Source organism: Phyllostomus discolor, chromosome X, assembly GCF_004126475.2.
Source record: "Phyllostomus discolor isolate MPI-MPIP mPhyDis1 chromosome X, mPhyDis1.pri.v3, whole genome shotgun sequence".
Taxonomy (NCBI): domain Eukaryota; kingdom Metazoa; phylum Chordata; class Mammalia; order Chiroptera; family Phyllostomidae; genus Phyllostomus; species Phyllostomus discolor.
This window is the reverse complement of record NC_050198.1, coordinates 29,085,228-29,102,947: the sequence shown is the minus strand read 5'-3', so window position 1 is coordinate 29,102,947 and position 17,720 is coordinate 29,085,228. Positions and strand designations below refer to the sequence as shown.

The window sequence follows — 17,720 nt, the reverse complement described above, 5'->3', positions numbered from 1 at the left end:
GGCTAGAATCCTGCATTGCCCAAAAAAAGGTAAAATGTACCAATTAGACTTGAATAAATAAAATATGTATGCTGTAATCCTAAGGCAGCTGTTTTCAAAGTGTGCTTCATAGACAAATGGGAGCCTCCTAAATCCTTTTAGAAAATCTAAATCAAAATTATTTTCATTATAATACTAACACATTATTTCTCTTTTTAACTATTGACATTTATACTGATGATGCAAAAGCAATGATGGGTAGAGAACCGCTGCCACTTTGGGAGGAGTCAAGGTAGAGATACCAAACTGAACTAGAAATCATCCTATTCTTTTCACTACCAAGCACTTACAGTTTTTTTAATGCATTTCATTTCATAATACCCTTCATGAAGCAGTAAAAATCATTTTATTACATGTCAGCCACTGAGTCGACATTGTTTTATTAATCTGAGATAAAATGGGAACTTCATTTGAAGCATTTCTGCTTCACAGTGAAGTACAAAGGCTGTACTGAGGGAATAGATGCATATGATTGTTTAAGTTGTAAACTGAGCTAGCCTCTTTTTTCATAAACACCTTTTCCCCCCAAAGAATAGCTGACAAACTATGTTTATTCAGATTTACATATTTGGAAGACATTTTCTCTTTATTTTTTATTGTATTTTTTCCATTACCATTTACCCCCTTATACCCTCTTCCACCTCCACCTGCTCCTCACAATCACCACATCGTAGTCCTTATTGGTGAGCTCTTTCTTTTTTCGCTCAATTCCCCCACCCCCCCAACCCCCCACACCACCCAGACATTTTCTAAAACACAAATTAGATGAGTTTGTCATTTAAAGAAAAGCAACTAACAGTAAGTGGTTGCCAATGATTTAACTTTAGATTCCCAGCAGAAATCAGAATATTGAAAAACATATACACACCTCCACTGTGAGCTTGACAGCTCCCCCAAATTTAAAGGTTTTTCCAATGAGATTGGTGATAATATTAATGAATGGAATTTTTTTTATATTATGTAATAAAGTGTGTTGACATTCTGGTAGAGCTCCCCTGCTGTACCTCCCTTCATGCTCACCCAGCTACCCCAAACCAAAATGTTACCAATGATGTTTCTTCAATCCATTAAAAACATCTCTTCCCTACTATTCAGGGGTTATAGTATCATTTCAGTATCTACAAAACCTCGAATCATACAATGCTGCGTGCTGACCTTTAAAGAGAAGAAAAAATTCAGTGTATCATCAACTCACTGATATACCCAAAGCCTATGACAGTATCAACAGATCATGAAAGGTTATAATACAACAATATATCGCAATCATTTATGGTATATATTCTAAGTAATACGTTACTTATGAGTAAAAGGTCAACAAAACCTTCTCCTGTGTGGACAATTCTGACCTTGTGCTTAACTAGTTCTTTTATTTCTAAAACCTGAAAAAGGTGGAATGTGAGTTGTATTACTAGCAACAGGGATTATGGTTTTAGAAGAATTACCTCTGTTTGGCTAGATAAATCTAGAGTGAAAGAACTGCAAATGCAACTTTAAATATTTGGTAGGATGCCACAGCTTTTGGATTTTCTACGTATAGGGACTCTTAACTGGGCATGTCCCTATAGAGACTACAGGGTGAGTATGCCGTAAAAGTTACAAAAGATATTGGTTCCTATTTGGAATGGGTGTGTGGAGGGATGTAAATGTGCCTGTGGTGGGCTGTGTGTGTGTGTGTGTGTGTGTGTTAAACCAGGTGTCATAGGCTAAACAAAATATAACTTTACATGCCAAAAGATATAATTAGGGATCCTGAAAGAACTGCTTAATATGGGTTATCTGAGTGGGCCATAAATGCCATAACTCGTATCCTTCTATGGTAGAGGCAGGAGTGAGCGTTTTCAGAGAGTTACTCAGAGGTGGTAAGAGATGTGAAGACCAGCCACCAGAAACTAGAAAGAAGAAACAGACTATTCACTATAGCTTCCAGAGACTGCCCTGCTCTGCCCTGCCAACCATGTTTTTGGGCTTTGGGACTCCAGAACTGTGACAGAATAAATTTCTGTTGTTTTAAACCACCAATTTTTGGTAATCTGTCACAGCAGCCACAGGAAACTAATGCATCAAAGGAGGCCTGAACCCACCCAAGCTGTCACTTCATGGACCAAAAACGAACCCCTAGACAACTGCAAGAATTTCCATGGAAGAAGAATACCTGTCACTGGCTCTGCTGGTATGTTTCCTGGCGACATCAGTCTAAGTCAATCTGACATCAAGAGTGATCTAATTAGGTCTTACTTCTCTAAATGACTTTTGAGCCTGCAGTTACTAATGACAGTGCCAAAGTATCCAAATGTTTTACCCTTTTTAATGGCACCAAAGCTAAGTACAGTGAATAAGAAGTATAGGCTCTAGAACCTAGCTGAATAGGCACTAAATTTCAGTTTTGTATTGAGAGGCCTTGGGCAAGTCTAATCTAATCTCTCTCATGCTCTGCAAAATAGAAATACTTTATAGCAATTACCTCATAGGATTACTGTAAGGATTTAATGAGTTAATACCAAAATTTAAAATCTCAAGCAAAAAATAAAATTTTAGAAAACTTGTATCCACCACCACCATGACCTTTATGAATAATAATTTGCATCTTTGACACAAGCCATTTGTTTCACTAAGATTTTAAAGTTAACTGCTGTTTGGCTGTGTGTCACGTTCTGTTTATAACTGTGGTTATATATCTTTCTCTTTCTTAATGTTTTATTTTTATGTTCCCATTTTTGCCCTGTCCCTAAACTTCACTACAGGCACATGTAATTTGCTCTTTCCAAAAATCAACTGTTGAATTCTTTATGAATACATTTTCAATTTTATACTACATATCACTTAGAATATCACTTAGACAAAGATGCAAATTATTTATATCTCATTTATATATCTATCCCCAAGTTGCAGGGTAGTGCTGCCATTCAAAATCATCAAAGATTCCTGTAACTGGCTTAGGCCATCTATTAGTAATTGCACCAAAAAGACATATGTAAGAATGGGAAGACAGTGACCATTTTTTCTATGAAGGTAACATCAAAAAATAAAAAGCCGAAGATGGAGGAACAGGCGGACACACCATACCTCCTCGTACAACCAAGATTAGAAAACCAATAATTTACAACAATAATTTACTATCAGAATAACACCCAGATCCGGCAGAGGATTTATCTGAATGGAAGTCGGGCAGCCAAGAAGCTGAAGTAGACGCGTTCATCCGGACTGGTAGGAGAAGACGAGCCGGGCCAGTGCGGGGCTGGCTCGGGTCGGCGGCGCGCGGAGGTCGGGGGAAGGTTTGGCCGCGACCTTGGCGCAAAAGCCATCCGGCGCGCAAGAAGGCAGAGGTGATCCCTGAGTACGCAAGCTGCGGTTGGCAGACCCAGAGGGGTAGCGATTGTGGACCAGGGCAGAACTCGCGGCCCAGAAGCCCAGACAAGGGTCTGAGTCCAGGGGAACGGAACTACCGCCATTGTTTTCTCCCGCCCCGCTCCCGCTCCCGCCCCGCCCCCACATATAACGTCACAATCTAGCGACTGGGGTGCCCAGCCCCGGTGAGCACCTAAGGCTCCGCCCCCCACCGTAACAGGAGCAACCAGACCGGAAAAAAAAAAAACGGAGAGACGGGAAAAAAAAACCATGCTTTCAACAGAGCAGATCAGTCCCCCAGGACTCATCCTTTTGAGCGACCAAGAATTAGCCAATCTATCAGATGCGCAGTTCAAAACACTGGTGATCAGAAAGCTCACGGAACTGGTGGATTTTGGACGAAATTTAGATGAAAGAATGCAGACTACCATAAAACAGATGCAGGAAGACACGCGGAGGAGAGCCAATAGTGAAAGGAAGGAATATGAGTCTCAAAACAATACAGTGGACCAGAAGGAAGATAGAATCAACCAAGCAGGAAAGCATGATGAAATAAGAATTCAAAAAATTGAGGAAAAGATTAAGAGCATCCAAGACGCCTTTAAACGTTCCAATATCCGAATTATAGGGGCACCAGAATCGGAAGGGGAAAAGCAACAGATTGAGCACGTATTTGAACAAATAATAAAGGAGAACTTCCCCAATCTGGCAAAGGGAACAGTCTTCCAAGAAATCCAAGAAGCTCAGAGAGCCCCAAAGAAGTTGGACCCAAGAAGAAACACACCAAGGCACATCATAATTACATTAGCCAAGGTAAAAACGAAGGAGAGAATCCTAGAAGCAGCAAGAGGTAAGGGGACAGTAACCTACAAAGGAGTTCCCATCAGACTGTCAGCTGATTTCTCCAAAGAGACCTTACAGGCAAGAAGGGGCTGGAAAGAAATATTCCAAGTCATGAAAGACAAGGACCTACATCCCAGATTGCTCTATCCAGCAAAGCTATCATTTAGAATGGAAGGGCAGATAAAGTGCTTCTCAGATAAGGTCAAGTTAAAGGAGTTCATCATCACCAAGCCCTTATTTTAGGAAATGCTAAAGGGACTTATCTAAGAAAAGAAGATAAAGAAAAGACATGTAGAGTAAAAGGACAGCAAACTCACAAATATTAACAACCACACCTAAAGCAAAACCAAAAGAAACTAAGCAAACAACTAGAACAGGAACAGAACCACAGAAATGGAGGGCACATGGAGAGTTAGCAGCAGGGGGGTGGGAGGAGGAGAGAGGGGGAAAAGGTATAGAGAATAAGTAGCATAGAATGTAGGTTGAAAATAGATAGGGGGAGGGCAAGAATAGTACGGGAAATGTAGAAACTAAAGAGCTCATAAGTATGACACATGGACATGAACTAAAGGGGGAAATGTGAGTGGGAGGGGGGTACAGAGTGGAGGGGAGAGAAGGGGGGAAATGGGACAAATGTAATAGCATAATCAATAAAATATATTAAAAAAAAAAAAAGAAAAAAAAAGAAAAGAAAAAGCCTGAAGTAACATGTATTTCTCATACTGAGGAACACATATTTTCAGACAGACCAAGGTCATCACCGTGAGTTCTCACAATAGCAGGTATAGAGACAATCCTAAAAGTTGTGGAAAGAATGGCAAGTTTTAAAAATCAGATTGCAAACAAAAAGGCTCATCCCAAATGCAGAAAACTAGAAGGCAAAGAAACAATGATTTCAAAATTCAAGGAAAATTATTTCCAACACAATATTCTACACCAAAGAATCTATCAAGCAAGAGAATAGAAGCACAGAGGAAAAGAAGGCATCCAAGAAACAAAGCTCCAATATAAGGGTGAAGACCCACTTCTCACTGTGATGGAAAGCCAAACAATGAAAGAGAGGAGAGCATCTGGGAAAATTTAGGTGAAGAAACTATCCAGAATTGACAAGATTACACAATGTATTTGCAGAACAGGAAAAAGTACTCAGAGCACTTTACAATTGTTTGGCGAGAATTAGTGATAGGAACCTATAGCAAATTTAATAAAAGTTATTAAAATTTAATAAAATGGCATGCATCATAATATACTTCTTGGCTTACCACTAGAAATAGCAGTAATATAAACACTGTTTATTAATTTTAACCAAAGGTTGTTATACTGGAAAAACACAGGAGAAGAGGAGATGATTTTTTAAAATCAACTTTATCTTCCATACTAGAAAGTCAACAGAATGTGAATGGAAGAAAAGGGGAGGGTATGATACAGAAACAGCAATATAAGCATATTATTTAAAAATATGGAGATGAATACCCAAACTAATAGCTAAGCATTGAAGGTGGTATCTTACAGGAACAGCAGAGGGCTGCGGTTTCCCACTACATGCCTTATAGAACCACTTGAGCTTTTTAAACAACTGTGTGCCTGTGTTTTCTTAATTTAAAAAATAAAAGAAAAACAATATAACCAGCTCCTCATAGTGATTGTACTCTACAATAGTAGAAGGCACTCTAATACAGATACCACTTCACACTTTAATACCTCTAATATTTAAACATTTAACTTTAAAGGCAAGCTTTAATTGTGAACATTGCAAGAAAAAACTTTGAACATTGTAAGAACAAACTTCTGATTTACCTAGTCATTATTAACTAAAAACTTTTAAAACTCAATTAAAATGAAACTCAAGTTCTTAACAAGCCTAGGTTTAAGTCCCAGGTTTACTATTTGGTAACTGTGGGATCTTAGAGTGAAGCCACTTAAAACCCTCTAGGTTTCCACCTGTGTAAAGTAAGAATACATAATAAGAAATATATAATACTATGGAAACTCTAAATACTTGGCCAACTGGGGAGTCAAACTGCTTTAAAGATTTAAAATGTTACTCAAATAACAGTTATAATGTAATTCCTTACAGGGTACCTATTACCTGGCAGGCACTATGGTATGGTAGGGTGGGTACACCAGATTCAAAAGCAGACAAGACATACACTGACTCACAAAATAAGCAATCAAGAAGGAAAGACAAACTTAAAAATAGAAAGAGACACGTTAAGATGGAGAAAGAATGGTGTGCCATAAAAGTATATAGCACTCAGGGGAAATCTCAGGGAACATACATTAACAGAAGATGAGAAAAAAACTGCATTTTTCCCTTTATATTTTTCATCCCCCCTTTTTTTTAACATAAAGGCAATGGGGGGGTTAATTCAAATGTAAAGTTTGATGTTTTTATTTTTAATTTTTATTTTTCAATTACAGTTGGCATTTGAAAGTTCAGTGTTAACAGGTGAATTGATACTGGTACTTTATCTCTTATTTTCCCACCTCAAACATTACTTTAGAAACCTATATTCAACTTACAATACCTGTATTATAGCGTTCATCATGGTACAGTCATAGGGACAAAAGTGTTGCTCCTCACAGAGGACCGTATACTCATGAGTATACTTGTCTGCCTGTTCCACAATGAACATTAAATGTATGTTTTATGATATCATTTTTAGCTACACTGCTAACATTTTTCAAAATTACAGTTTCTGCCCTTTCCTCTGTTGTTTCAAAGACAGGGGGCAACATAAATGTATGACCAGCAATATAAATGAGATGGTTACGGTTAATAACCATTCTTCTATGTACCCACCATATCAACACCATGCTCAGAATGTTTATACTGAGCAGATGACATAGCAAGAAAAGAACTTGGAACTAGTAGGTTCAATGCCTAGGAAGCATCCACAAACTGACTAAAGTGTGTCTAGTTTCCAAAGAAGCCTGGCAACCTGAAGATGTTTCTGTCAGGAATGCATGTTGTAGGACAGACATCTTAACTAGTTTTACTACTATGGGTCAAAAAGTAACCCAAAAAGAAAGTGTAAGACAGTAAGCTCTACAGCTTTTGGCCACAGAATATTGTCACTTCAGTATTCAGTATTATGGTAGGTTCTAGGATAGCTTTGCTAATGCTACTACTCACTTTTTCCAAGCACTCAAGACAGCATACAAAATGCAAACAAGTGACATTATTAATAGAGAAAACCCTGAATTATGCCCGCTCCTTTTCTAAAAGTAAATCACAAACTTTAGTGTTTTCATTAAGTAATCTATTTGGGGGTCTTAGAGCTAGTGAGTGCCAAAATCTGGGGGCTGGTGTAGGAGGAATACAAGAAAAAGAAACATCTCAAAAGTGTACTGTACCCACAAATGTTGTAAATACTACCTACTCCATTTGGTCTATTCCCCCAAACAACAACTCTCACAATTTAGTTTTGACAGTGCTCTTCCTGGAATCTCTTCCGTTATCTGACAAAAAAGAAAAACCTTATCTGGGACATTAGGAACTTCTGCATTAAAACATACCAGACACCATTCTAACATATTCTACTTTTGTTCACCAAGCATATTATTAGGATTGTTAATTCTGTTAACTATTAACAACACTAACTTCTAAATACTGTGCACTTTAAATGCATTAGCTCCTTCAATTCACACAAACGTAGGAGACAAGTACTATCATCCCCATTTTACACATGAGGAAACTAAGGCTAGAGGTGTTAAAGGCTTATTAAAAAAAAAACAAAACAGTGAGGGCAGATAACATTGTCCGGTTTGGGTAAAACAAATGGTATACTTATTCTTAACCATATTGTGTATTAATTCACCTCCAAGAAGTAGAAATGTTACAATATTACAATCTTTATGCAGGGGTGGGGTAGGACAATCACAGGTAAACCAAAGCTATTAGGAAAGAAAACTGCTCTTGAAACTTTAGTATCTATTTTAAAAGAAAAATAATAAGGTGCTTCTCTCTCCAGTCTCTGAGAGCATTTGTATTTAATATACAGGGTGTGTCAAAAATACATTTACAGTTGTTCTATGAAAATTAATACATTAATAAACAATGTAAGAATAAACTCTGCTTCATATACAACCGTAAACCCACTTTTGCCCCACCTTGTATGTATTTTTCTAAACAGCCTCTTTCACAAATGTCTTCTTCCATTTTCTCTGTTCAGTAGCTCATTACTGTTAGTAGCTCATTAATTTAGACTGTACTGATATGCAATTCTAAATAATTGCAAATGAAGAGAGAATTTGCACATTGTGAAGCAGTGTTTTCCCAAAGTACTGTTTTATGGAAAAGAAATTTTTCTGTTACAAAAAATGTGTTGCATAGGGGATCACAATGTAAAACACACTCCTGCTTATTACCATGATGGGGGGAAAAACTTGTTCTAAAGGTACGCCAAAGTAAAAATAACTCTCATCCCACTTGGACAGATTTAAAGACAATGGAAAGCTTCCACTGTAGCCATCATGGATAATATGATTCCTCATCTTCTTAAACAAAAGTACAGAAAACACAACTGAACTATTTCTTTGGTTAAGTTGAACCAATTTAGCCAAACAATCATTAAAGAAAAAAATGGTTATTTTGCTGTGCTATTTTAATAAAACAAAGTCATCAGGAATTCACTGTAAACTAAGCCTCAAATAGCTTTGATTTTATCTCCTTTATTGTTTTCACATAGTCACCTGATTCTCTCTACTACTACCCTATCTGACATACAAATGGCAACTCTCTCCTAATTCACATCTTCTAGCATTATGTAGGACAGAAAAGCTAATAACCAGCCACTCTTACTAGATTAGTATCTGAAATAAAAATGGATAAACTCAGTACGTGACTATAAGATGTGATTTGGCTTAGAGATCTTTCCTTTAGACTTACTCCTTGTTTTACAGTGCATTCCAGAAAGTTAAGAATGGTGGATAAAGGTCCTCCAGATGGTACAGATAATATAATAAAAAAATAATAATGATGGGGGAAGAAGGGGAATTAAAGGGTGGCAGCAAGAGTAAACAAACCTAGTAAATGAAAGCTATTAAAGAGACAACCATGCAAGTAAACATAAATGAGAATAAAGATAAGATAGAGAGTTTTAACCATTATGGAAGGCATTAGCAGCAAAATGGTAAGTAAATTCATACATTTTTACATTGGAATACTGTTCAGCAATAAAAGTGAATGATGTAGTATTTGCTACACATGGATGAATAACATGGATGAAATTCAAATGTGTTGTTGAGCAAAAGGAGCCAGATACCAGAGTACATATTATATTACTCCATTATGTAAAATTCAAACATAAGGAAAACTAATCTATAATAATACAAGTCAGTACAGTGGGTACCTTTTGGAAGTAGAGTACAGATAACAACAGGGAATTGGTATAAGGTGCTTCAGGAGTGCTACTACCATTTTGTGATTCGGGGTGGCATTTACAATACTCTGTTAATTTACTAAACTGCTAGTACACTTAGACTGTATGAACTCAACTATGTTCATGTTATACTCAATGAAGCAAAGTTTACTTAAAAATAAAAATCGTCATGCATGGGACTTCTATTTACACAAGACAATCTGAACAGCTGAATTTAACCTCTGCTCCCTCAACACCTCTGAAATAAGAGTAAAGGAATTAAAGACAGCCACCAATAAGAACAAATAAGAAGTGTGGCAGGTTGTACTTTCCAACACTGGCCATTACAATAACCCCATTTCACATGCTTTTCTGCAGTGTGACCTTGCCATTCTCCCATCAAGAGATGGAGTTTCTGACTCCTCCCCTAGAATCTGGTTGAGGCTTGTGACCAATAGATTACGGTGGAAATGGCACCCTGTGACATCCGAGCAAAGGTCATAAAAATACTGTAGTTTCCTCATGATCCTCTTAAACACTAATTCTTTAATCTGAGTTGCCGTGTAACAAGTCCAACTACCCTAAAGCAATCATACTGAGAAGGCCACATGCAGGTCCTCAGGCTGAGAGCTACAGCTGAGACCAGCCTCCCAACCATCCCTGCCAAGGTGCCCCACACATTTAATGAAGAAACCATCTTGAAAGTACATCCTACAGCCCCAGCTGTTTGAGTCTCCCTCTGCCATGAGTTATCAAAGCTGAAGCCCCAAACATGTAGAGGAAAAAAGGACATTTCCACAACATTCTGAAAATTACTAATCCATAGATCCTGTGAACCAAATAAAAGGTGGTGTGGCTTTCGAGTGGCTTCTTACAGAGCAAGAACCAAATGAGAAGAGGAGAGAACAGTAAACAAAGCAGGTGAATATAGTTCTGAAAGACAGGAAGTAGATGAAAAGTCAAATGTCTTAGGATTCAGTTTACAAGTCAAAAATGCCTAGAAAGCTGTAAGAAATTGTGGCAGGGGATTATGAAGGGGGGAAAAGTAAAACAAAGAAACAAACCCTGAACCAGCACGAGTTAAACCTCTAGATCTGCTTGTCCAGCCCAAGCCACCAGGAAAGTATTCCACCTCTATAAATCTCCTCCCCCATATCAACGAAAGACCAAACATTTAACTTGAGAGATGTTAGACAGAAACATACACACAAAGCACAAATCGCTGTGAGGAATGGCCAGATACAAACTCCAATTCCCCATTTTGGCTACCAAGCAAGGCACTAGCTACTAAAAGCTTATGCTTCTTGCAGCCCCAGGATGCTAGTACTCCAACTGATCAATTTACCTGATGTGTTTGACCACACTGGAGCTACATACAGGAGTGACATAGAAAACCAAAACAATAAAAAGCCAATTAACTACTTTAAGAAAAAAAAATCTTTAATTTGTATATAAAAAGGAAAAGCAATCATAGTGAACAGCACTTATTTACTTATTCATACAATCTTCATAATCTGAACACTGATTTAATTCAAAACTGTAACACTATGGGGGAAGAGGGATATAAGGGGGCAAATAAAGTACACAGGTGGGAAGTTATCACACTCTAGAAAAATGTCTAAATCGTTTTTTATCCTCACCTGAGGATATATTTTTAGAACTATTATATATATTTATGATCCACAAACTTATTTTTTTAATTTTTTATATTTTCTTGTTGTTCAAGTACAGTTGTCTGCATTTTCCTCCCACTACTCTCCCCCATCCCAGCCATCCTCACCTCCCTCCCCTGAATCCACCCACCCTAGGTTTTGTCCATGTGTCCTTTATAGTTGCTCCTGAAAACCCTTCCCTCCATTGTCCCCTCCACCATATTTTTTTATTGATTTTGAGAGAGAGAGCTAGAAAACCATCCATCAGTTACTTCTTGTATGAACCCAAATGTAGATAAAACCACAACCTAGATATGTGTCCTGACCAGGAATCAAAAACACAACCTTTTGGTGTATGGGAGAATGAACCAACCAACTGAGCAACCCGGCCAGGGCTAAATTTTTTTTAATATTCTATTTATTTATTATTTTTAGAGAGATGGAGCGGCAGGGACAAAAACAGGGAGAGAAACATCGATCAGTTTCCTCTCGCACGAGCCCCAATCAGTGACAGAGCCTGCAACCCAGGCTTGTGCCCTGACCAGGAATTGAACCAGCAACCTTTCACCTTACAGGACCATGCCCAACCAAATAAGCCGCACTAGCCAGAGCTAAAACCTTTTTTAAATAAAGAAATACCAATATTTAGCAATATGAAATGTGGTAATAATGCCAGAACAGCTACTGGAATGAAAAGGAGATGCTTGTGGGAAATGAAAGTATTCTTTTACTTAAAAGTATATTAGAACTCTATACTTTATGTGAATTACATCAACAAAGCTGTCACTAAAAATAAAGGATGGAAAAGAAAAAATATTCTGTAAACACAAAGAGCAATCAGCTTTACTCCTACAGCAGCGATTTTCAACCTTTTTCATTTCATAACACACTTAAATTAATTACTAATTCTACAGAACACCCAAAAAATGTGTTTTTTTGCCAAACTGACAAAAAATAGGTATAATTTTGATTCATTCACACCAAATGACTACTCTTGTGTTGGCTGTCGTCATTTTTTTAATTTAACCATCTAAGGGAAAAGGGGTCAGTCCCCCTGACTAAATAGTCAGGTACTGCATGTTTTAAAAATTCTCATGGCACACCAATTGAAAATCGATGCTCTATAGGATAAGAAAAAGCTTAATAAAATGGAAAAGGGAGCCATTTGAAGAAAGTTTTGAAATAAAAATGAGATTAAAAAATGGAGAAGTATAGAAAATGAAGTGTAAAAGTTTTATGGGGACCTAAATGATGAGGAACACCAGATGCCATTCCAATCAATAGTTAGAAATCAAAGGGCTTTGCGTAGAAAGCCATCACTGAATGAAATATACAGACACTGATTTGTTTTCTGAACAGACCAAAATTGAACAATGTTAAGAGTACAATTCCCAAAGTAAAAGGCAGGAAAAAAAAAAAAAAAAGAATTGCACCCACAGTAGAGATACACACAAGTGTGCATGTATGTATGTATTTGTCTCTAGTTTTTAAAACAAAAAGCAGTACGGGTCTCAAATCAACAATTTGGGGCAGAAGAAAGAAAGAAATATCCAACCAAAACAGAAGAAACAAGAATTCAAAAAAATGAGGAAAGGCTTATGAACATCCAAGACAACTTTAAACGTTCCAACATCTGAATCATAGGGGTGCCAGAAGGAGAAGAAGAGCAAGAAATTGAAAACTTATTTGAAAAAATAATGAAGAACTTTCCTAATCTCGCAAAGGAAACAGACTTCCAGGAAGTCCAGGAAGCTCAGAGTCCCAAAGAAGCTGGACCCAAGGAAGCACACACAAAGATACATCATCATTAAGTTACCCAAAATTAAAGATAAGGAGAGAATCTTAAAATCAGCAAGAGAAAAAGGAGACAGTTACCTACAAAAGAGTGCCCATAAGAGTAACAGCTGATTTCTCAAAAGAAACATTACAGCAAGAAGGGGCTGGAGAGAAGTATTCAAAGTCATGAAAGGCAAGGACCTCCATCCAAGATGACTCTATCCAGCAAAGCTATCATTTAGAATGGAAGGGCAGACCAAGTGCTTTCCAGATAAGGTCAAGTAAAGGAGTTCATCATCACCAAGCCCTTATTATATGAAATGTTAAAGGAACTTATCTAAGAAACAGACGATGATCAAAAATGTGAACAGGAAAATGACAACAAATTCCCAACTATCAACATCTGAACCTAAAAAAACAAAAACAAAAACAAACTAAGCAAACAACTACAACAGGAACAGATTCACAGAAATAGAGATCACATGGAGGGTTATCTATCAGTGGGGAGAACAGGAAAGGTACAGGGAATAAGAAGCATAAATGGTAGGTACAATATAGACAGGGGGAGGTTAAGAATAGCACAGGAAATGGAGAAGGCAAAGAACTTATATACATGACCCATGGACATGAACCAAGGGGGTGGGGAGGATGCAGGTAGGGGGTGCAGGGCAGAGGGGAATAAATGGGGAGAAAAAAAGGACAACCGTAACAGCATAATCAATAAAATATACTTTAATAAATAAATGAATGAATGAATAAAAACTGATAAACAGATTTTAAAAGTGGTGGTGAGCCCTGGCTGGTGTGGCTCAGTGGACTGAATGTCGCCAGCCTGCAATCCAAAGGGTCACTGGTTCAATTCCCGATCTAACGCACATTCCTGGGTTGCTGGTCAGGTCCCAAGTAGGAGTCTCACGAAAGACAACCACACATTGATGTTTCTCTCCCTCTCTTTCTCCCTCCCTTCCCCTCTGTCTAAAAATAAATAAAATTCTTTTTAAAAATAAATAAATAAAAAACAAAAAAAGGTGGTGGGGAGGGAATACATGGTAGATTTAACTTTGTAACAATGTAAATATTTTACCAAAAACACAAAGTTAAAAGGCAACCTTTAAAAAGCAAATAGCAAAATAAACCAGTTGATAACCAGAGAATAATTATTTCAAGGAATTTTAAAACAACAATAGGACCAACCATTCCCAGTGAAATAGATAACCTAAGGACAAGAACTTCAAAAAATCCTCAAGCTACAGGTAGCCATGTAGTTGACAGTAGTGTTGGTATTGTTATTCTAATACCATTAATATGTGTAGTGTGTTATAAACCAATGGAAAAATAATGCTATTGTCTTTGATAACCAAAATTTTCGGCCATAAGAAAATTTTAAATTCATAACAGCCCTAGCCTGCTGGTTCGAGCTGTTTGGAACATCATCCCGTAAAAAAAGGTTGTAGTTCTATTCCTGGTTAGGGCACATACCTAAGTTGTGGGTTCAGTCCCCAGTTGGGTACATGTGATCCCCAGTCCAAGTTTGTATGGGAAGCAACCAACCAATGCTTCTCCTTCACATCAATGTTTCTCTCTCTCCCTTCCTCTCTCTCTTCCTGTTCTAAAAACAATAAAAAATGTCCTCAGGTGAGGATAAAAATAATAATAAATAAAATAAAACTTATGACAATACATTGTGGTTCTGAATATAAACTGAAACATCTGCATAAAAATCATAACTTATTTTACCTTTAAAAAAGAACTTATGAATGATGTCAGTGAAAACAGTGAAGTACAGGCCACCAGCTATTCTTCCCCAACGGAAAAAATCAGCAAAAATTGTCATAATCAACCTTTTTAATAACTATAGAAACTAACCAAAAGCTTTCAGGAATCAGGGAAGAGTTTGCTCAAGAAAAATAGCTAAATGTCAGTTAAAAACAGAGTTTTGTGGCTTTTTAATTTGACCTAGTTCTGGCCCTCAAACCAGCTCCACAGCTTACTTAAAAGCTAACATAATGGATTTACAGTACAAACCAGCAGCCTAAAGAGCCAGGGAGAGGAGGCTGAAGCTCCTTCAGAGCCTCACTCCCAGAAAATTCATAGTTATGTGACCTGTTAGAGGGTTCCCTGAAAGAGTTCCCCTTTCGAAGCTATCTGTTTTTTACCTGATTTGGAGCTCACCCTGTGCAAATAACCTTTACTCTAGGGGCATTTGTCAAAAACAATTCCAGGAAATTGCTTAACTTCACAGCTTGCTGAGGCAGGGTATAATAATTAGGACAAACAACAGAATAACCAAAACCTTAAAAGGAAAAGTAAGCTAATGAGATATCCATAACAGCTTTGAAAAGCTCCAACAAATATGAAATCCTGAGAATTAAGAAGGCCAAGCACAGGCGTAGGCTATGCACATACCCGTGAAAGAACTGGGAAATCCTTAGGCCTGCCTCTGTCTGACCATGACACATATGCAAAATCATAAAAGTGAAGGCTATAGAAGAACTGTGAACTGCCTGCACACAGAGCACTCTTAAAAAAGACTGAGACTTATTGGTTCCAGGCACTTAAGGAAATCTTTGTCTAATGGTTAGCTAAACACGAAAGAAATTTCATTCAGTGACAATACAAGACAGAGAATACAGACCGTACAAAATTAGTTCAGAAAAGTCACTATAAACAAAGAAACAACTACAATAAAAAGTAACAAAAATGAATGCTGTAGAGGTCAACATTTTGTATAGAAAAAAGCAAATAGAAAGTACAATGGCTAAATTAAAAATTCACTAGAGAAGCTCAAAAGCATATTTGAGCAGGCAGAATCAGAGACTTCCCGTCAAGATGGCAGCATAGGTAAATGCATTACATCCTCCCACAATCACATCAAAAATACAACTAAATTACAGAACCACCATCATTCAGAACCAACTGAAATGTAGCTGAACAAAGTCCTACAACTAGGAACATAAAGAAGCCACATCTCTCCTGAGACTCACAGGAGAGATGGAAACACGGAATGGCCTGGCCGATAAAATCAGGAAGAATATCTCAGCTGCAGAGATCTCCCTGAGGAGCAAGGGATCCCAGCCCCACACCAGGCTACCCATCCCAGGGTTTCAGTGCCAGGAAGAGAAGCCCTCAAAATTTCTGGCTGTAAAAACCAGCTGGGATTGTGACTGAGTCAGAATCTGGAGCAGCAGCTCAAAAAACACTAGGGACATATAGAGGAACTAAACTGCCTGGCATGAGGGATAGAACTGGAGATGCAGTTTTCTTCCAGACAGATGAGCTGGCAGAGGCAACTATTCCTTTTCTGAGCCCTTCCCACATCTAAGTCTCCATCAACCTGATTAACAATGTTCACCCTGCCCTGGCGATTCCCTGAGACCCCACCCCAACAATATGTGGACCCATGAAAGCTATTTTCAGTGGCTTTTCCATACAAATCTCCTGTCCTGGCTTATGCTTCATCTTTCCTAAAATCTCTCAAACAAACCAGCATCTTGCCTCATCAGCATGACCTATACCTCTCCCTAAGAGTCCTCAGGCCCAGCACTTACAGCAGCCAACCTTGGTTCACACCTTGGCCTCTCCCGGGCACCTTCAAGCCCAACACAAGTAGGAGCCATCTGCAGATCACTCTGTAGCTAATGCTCGTAGGCCCCAGGCAGAGCACAGGCAACTGCTGACCTTTGCCTGAACCTCCTGGGAGGCCCCAGAGCCATCACACCTGGTGGACAGCTTCAGCTCAACCACCCCCACAAGGGACACGCATACTCAGGGGCTGACTCAATGGGCATCAGACCTCAGCTGAAGAAGTCCTGTTCCATGGTGTGGGCTGCTGCAGAGCTAATCCCCCATGGCGGCTGGAGCCAGTCCTTACAGCCAATCAGCCTGGAGATAAATCCCTTCCACTGACATGCCAAAAGCAATCAAGGCTACCTAGAATAGGAGGGTGTACATAGCCCATATAGGAGGCACAGCTGAAGTGCCCAACTCTGGTGAACGGGTAGGCTGTGCCACTGGACCCTACAGGACACCTACTACATTAAGCCACACTACCAAGACCAGGAGACATAGAAGCTCTACTTAGTACATAGAAACAAATATATGGAGGTTGCCAAATTGATGAGACAACGAAATATGTCCCAAATGAAAGAACAGAATGAAACTCCAGAATAAGAACTAAGCAAAAGGGAGAAAAGTAATCTACTAGATGCAGAGTTCAAAACACTGGTTGTAAGAGTGCTCAACAAACCTACCAGAAGAGTAGATGAACTTAAGAGAGAACTTCAACAGCATAAAAAAGGGCATGGAAACCATAAAAAAACAACCAGTCAAAAATGAAGAATACATAAACAGAAAGGAAGAATAACTTACAGGGAATCGACAGTAGAGTATATGAAGCCAAGAATCAAAACAGTGATTTGAGATATAAGGAAACAAAAAACACAATCGTAAGAACAAAAAGAAAAAAAAGGATCCAAAAAAAAATTAGGATAGTTTAAGAAGCCTCTGGGACAACTCTTCAAGTATACCAATATTCGCATCATGGGGATGCTGGAAGGAGAAGAGAAAGGGCAGAAATTGAAAACCTATTTGAAAAAATGACAGAAAACTTCCCTTACTTGATGAAGTAAACAGACATACTAGTCCAGGAAGAGCAGAGGGTCCCACAGAAGAACCCAAAGAGGCCCACACCAAGACATGTCAT

The 17,720-nt window shown here is 38.3% G+C and overlaps 1 protein-coding gene across 8 annotated transcripts in view; it reads right to left on the bottom strand.

Moving 5' to 3' along the window:
- Positions 1-17,720, bottom strand: part of KDM6A (lysine demethylase 6A) — a 175,506-nt gene that overhangs the window by 140,350 nt on the left and 17,436 nt on the right. The gene's annotated exons all lie outside the window — the stretch shown is intronic.